Below are 5,359 nucleotides of genomic sequence, written 5' to 3' on the forward strand. Positions count from 1 at the left end.
AATTCAAGACACGTGGATTAGCTTGACCTATTCAAAGATTATTGGGTAGAACCAGTTTTATAAATAGAATTGGCCGTAAACAGGAAATTGCTATAGTCTTTTTCTTTTGAAAACATGTCCTGTAAAAATATGATTCCATACTTTTTTGAAAGACTTTCATGATTTTCAACAGAAATAGGGTGGCAAAAGGGGGGATAAAATAACAATGTATCATACTTTTTGGCAAAAATAGAGCTCACTAGCGACAAATGCACTGGTAAAAAATATGTGTAATTTCATCCACACTGACAAACCTTTGTTTGCCTTATATGGCTATTCTTAAAAATGCGCACAGAGGATCTTACCACGATCAATTGACCAATCACTGAATGAATAGCAACGTTTACGCCAAATACTAGTACATGTTAACTTCGAACACATGGTTCAGTTCAATCTACGATTATGTCAATGGAGCTAGTGCAAAATTAAAAAAGGATTCTGATGAACAAAATACAAAGATTAGAAACTAAGAAAGATTTGTTGTTAGCTAGAAAAAAAAATATGTTTAATAAAATGTAGTTTGTGTCTACTTTAGAACACCAGCGCTTCAAGGGTAAGGAAATCGAGCAGCATCTCTTAAGCATTTAAATGGACAAAACTTTGTTTACATAACTATACTCGTTATCACGTGACCGGGGAATCCACCTGACAATTGTATTCACCGATAGTACAACAAAAGAATTAATACAGACGCAAATTCGCTTTGCAATATGACTTTGAGAAACCTAGCCTTCCACCATTTATTTAACATGAAAGGAATAGAATAAAAAAAATGCCTTTCTTTTACTTCCATGGTTTTCTTCTTTTTTTTTAAGTGTAAAATTTATGTAGTATTCGTAGTAACCCATAATTCAATTCTCATTCAGCTGATTAGTCAATTAAAGTCTTGTTGGTGTCTCATTTGCTAATCTGACGCCAAAAAATAGAGTCCCGGTTCCAATGCTAAAATTTTGCCCCGAAAGAAATTTTAAATCATTACTGCAGAAAAGTGTATGATAGAGAATACTATTTGAGTTTGAATGAATGTAAAAGAGATCGATTGAAGTACATTTCTACAGATATTATAGGGTGGTGAAAACTGATACGCAACATAACTTTTCTGTTTACCATATCTCCACGTGCTAGTCACTTCCTTGCCACATTTCCGTGAATAATTTACCCTATCTCGCCACAGTCTCGTAAACTCTCGCCAGAGCTACTCAGAACTCATCGGGCTTTATAGTGTGCAGAACACCGAAAAATGAAAGGTTTCGAACACATAAGTAGGGGTGTATTAGGTTATTAGTTGACCATGTCAAACCTCTATTACTCTGAATTGCCCAAAATACATCTGTTTTTGTGAAGTATGAACAAAGAACTGATGTATGATTCTGCAAATTGATTACTTCTTTCAGAAAAAAAATTAAAAAGGCCATAACAAAGAAACTGACAGTGATTCATTGAATAGACCAGTTTTTGCTCTTCTTGTGAAAATGATATTCTCCATTTTTCTTTTTTAGCAGGTGTGCTGCCTATAGGGACAACGTGGAATCATCCACTGTAATACCGGTATATCCGATACAACAGCTTCCATGGGCCATCCTTGTTGATAACATCTATGTATCCATGGTAGGGACATTTTTGGCCAGTGATTTGATCTGAAGCAGAAGGCGTAGTCTTCTTCTATATTTTCATCTATAACAAATGAACAATACGGTCCATGGGGAATGGGTCTGGATTTGTCGACAGATATGATTTCCAGGAATCGCAAATGGTTATCACGAAATAATGAATTGGAGATACAATTTTCGTTTTTTATCTCTTGACAGGAGGACTTGACTGTTTCAATATTTGATGGACTCATTAGTTTAAGTCTGGTAAATCCCATTTATAGAGATTTATTTGAGAATCCCGGATTTTTTTCGGATTCGATGTGTTTGATTTTAAAATGTTTTGCGATAAAACTGAAAACCCTGTGACATTTTGATAACTAATCCTTTTTCACTATTGGACAGAGCTCTTAAACCAAAATTTGGGAAAGTTGGAACTGCAAATTTTCTATTGTTGACAACAGAATAAATTTTAATCTGTATGGATTTGTTTATGTTGGAGAAACCATTGGATCATTTTATAAAAGAATATCAGGTCATAGATTTCAAATAAAACCTTAGAACTTACGAAACGATGACTTTAAACGAGACTGCTGATATTATTATTTCTTAACTTGTGAGTCAATAAATTACACCATTTTGGAAATTGTATATACGTAGAACATGCTTTTGCATATCGAATTAACTGAGAGATATAACTTCGTATGCAGGTGATGAAGGTATATTGCTGCATAAGTAAGAGAATTTGACATTAAGGTCATCACGTTCATCATAGATTTTTTTTCTCAGAAATTCTGCTTTATATGAATACGAAATTAGGTCTGCATATAACGGACGCAATTGGTACATGTACCCATGGGACTTCGCATAGATTTTTGGAAGGCTTGGTTTCCAAAAACCACAGATATATTGGCATTCCAAAACGCAAGCATCTTTTTTATGTCAACTTCAGAGTCCTTTTGCGAACAATGAGAATATTTTTAACAAAATGATTTTGCAAATGACCAGTGACAAGATAAGTAAATTAACCGAGTTCCATTTTTATTGAAAAGGCAGTTGTCAACGGCATCAAAAAGCCTTGACTTTAATTTATCGAGGGGAATAGTTGCATAAAAAGTTGAGAATTTGTGTAAATTTTAATTCCTATACATTTCTGTTTAATGTAACGAACCCAACTTACAGTTAACGCATTCCAAAATCAAAACAGAAAATCTTTTTTTCTGTTTGAAGCATTTTGCCCTTAGGTATTGACAAAACTCAACAAATAACACAGATTACAAGATATTTATTGGTGCGAATATCAAAAGTTTAATGAACGCAAACCATCGTTCACATAGCTAGATTTTACGGAGTAAATTTCCCCCCAAAACTATCACTGAAACAGTTTTCACTACCACATTACAATTTGAAAAAGGCAAAAATCTACAGGGTAAATTTCCTCTCAAAAATGACACTGATACAGTTAACATACAGTAGTCAATTCAAAAGCGACTATCCTTGATATAACAAGATTTTACGGAGTAAATTTCGTCCCAAAGAATATCACTGATACAGTATTCACTACAACAATTACAATTTAGAAATAGCAAAAATCTACAGAGTAAATTTCTCCTCTAAATTCACATTGGTGCATTGTACATTCAGTATTTCAAAGCCAAAGCAACCATCGTTTACATAGCTAGATTTTACGGAGTAAATTTCCTCCCAAAGACCATCACTGAAACAGTTTTCGCTACCACATTACAAATTGAAGAAGGCAAAAATCTACAGAGTAAATTTCCTCTCAAAAATGACATTGATACAGTGTAATAGACAGCTACATTTTAGGGGGTAAATTTCCTCCCAAGAATATCATTGATACATGTACAGTGTTCACTACTAACATTACAATTTGAAAAAAGCAAAAATCTACAGGGTAAATTTCCTCTCAAAATGACAATGATACAGTGTAATAGACAGATACATTGTAGGGGGTAAATTTCCTCCCAAAGAATGTCACTGATGCAGTGTTAACTACTAACATTGCAGTTTGGTAATAACAAAAAATCTACAGAGTAAATTTCTTCTATAAATTCACATTGGTGCATTGTACATTCAGTATTTCAATGCCAAAGCAACCATCATTTACACAGCTAGATTTTACGGAGTAAATTTCCTCCCAAAGAATATCACTGATACAGTGTTCACCACTACAATTAAAATTTGAAAATTGCAAAAATCTACAAGGTAAATTTCCTCTCTAAATTCACATTGGTTCATAGCACATTCAGTGTTTTAAAGTCAAAGCAACCATCGTTTACACAGCTAGATTTTACGGAGTAAATTTCCTCCAAAAGAGAATCACTGATATAGTGTTCACAACTACATTACAATCTGTAAATAGTAAAAATCTAGAGAGTAAATTTCCTCTCAAAATGACATTCATACAGTAACATACAGTAGTCAATTCAGAAGCGACTATCCTTTATAGAACAAGACTTTACGGAGTAAATTTCCTCCCAAAGAATTTTACTGATACAGTGTTCACTACTAACATTACAGTTTGTTATTAACAAAAATATAGAGAGTAAATTTCCTCTCTAAATTCACGTCGGTGCATTGTACATTCAGTATTTCAAAGCCAAAGCAACCATTGTTTACATAGCTAGATTTTAGGGAGTAAATTTCCTCCCAAAGAATTCACTAATACAGTGTTCACTACTAACATTACAGTTTGGTAATAACAAAAATCTACAGAGTAAATTTCCTCTCTAAATTCAAATTGGTGCATTGTACATTAAGTATTTCAAAGCCAAAGCAACCATCGTTGACATAGCTAGATTTTACGGAGTAAATTTCCTCCGAAAGAGAATCACTGATATTGTGTTCACAACTACATTACAATTTGAAAATAGCAAAAATCTAGAGAGTAAATTTCCTCTCAAAATGACATTCATACAGTAAACATACAGTAGTCAATTCAAAAGCAAATAGCCTTTATATAACAAAACTTTACAGGGAAAATTTCCTCCCAAAGAATTTCACTGATACAGTGTTCACTACTAACATTACAGTTTGGTAATAAAGATCTACAGAGTAAATTTCCTCTCTAAATTCACATTGGTGCAATGTACATTCAGAATTTGAAAGCCAACGCAACCATCGTTTACATAGCTTGTAGATTTTACGGAGTAAATTTCCTCCCAAAGAATATCACTCATACAGTGTTTACTACTACAATTACAATTTGAAATTAGGCAAAATCTACAGAGTAAGTGTCCTATCAAACATGACATTGATACAGTGTATATTGGGTCCTTTCGACAGCTTAACTTTACGGAGTAAATACCCCCCCCCCCCCCCAAAGTATAGCACTGATACACATGTACAGTTTTCAACATATCTATAAAACGTTAACATTTTCAAGTTAACAAAATCTACAGAGTAAATTTCCTCTCAAAAATGACATTGGTGCATTGTACATTCAGTATTTGAATTCCAAAGCAACCATCGGTTACACAGCTTTTTGATTTGACCATGTTTACGGAATAAATTTCCTTCCAAAGAATATCAGTGATACAGTGCTACCTACTAACATTTACAGTTTGAAAATAGCAAAAGTCTACAGGGTAATTTTTTCTCTAATTTCACATTGGTCCATAGCACATTCAGTATTTCAAAGCCAGAGCAACCATCTTTAACATACTAGATTTTACAGTCATTATTCGCAGTAAGAAAATAACATTATATAT

This window comes from Saccostrea cucullata, unplaced genomic scaffold (assembly GCF_032062105.1).
Source record: "Saccostrea cucullata isolate Sc308-1 unplaced genomic scaffold, CSIRO_AGI_Scuc_v1 ctg2904, whole genome shotgun sequence".
NCBI classification, from domain to species: Eukaryota; Metazoa; Mollusca; class Bivalvia; order Ostreida; family Ostreidae; genus Saccostrea; species Saccostrea cuccullata.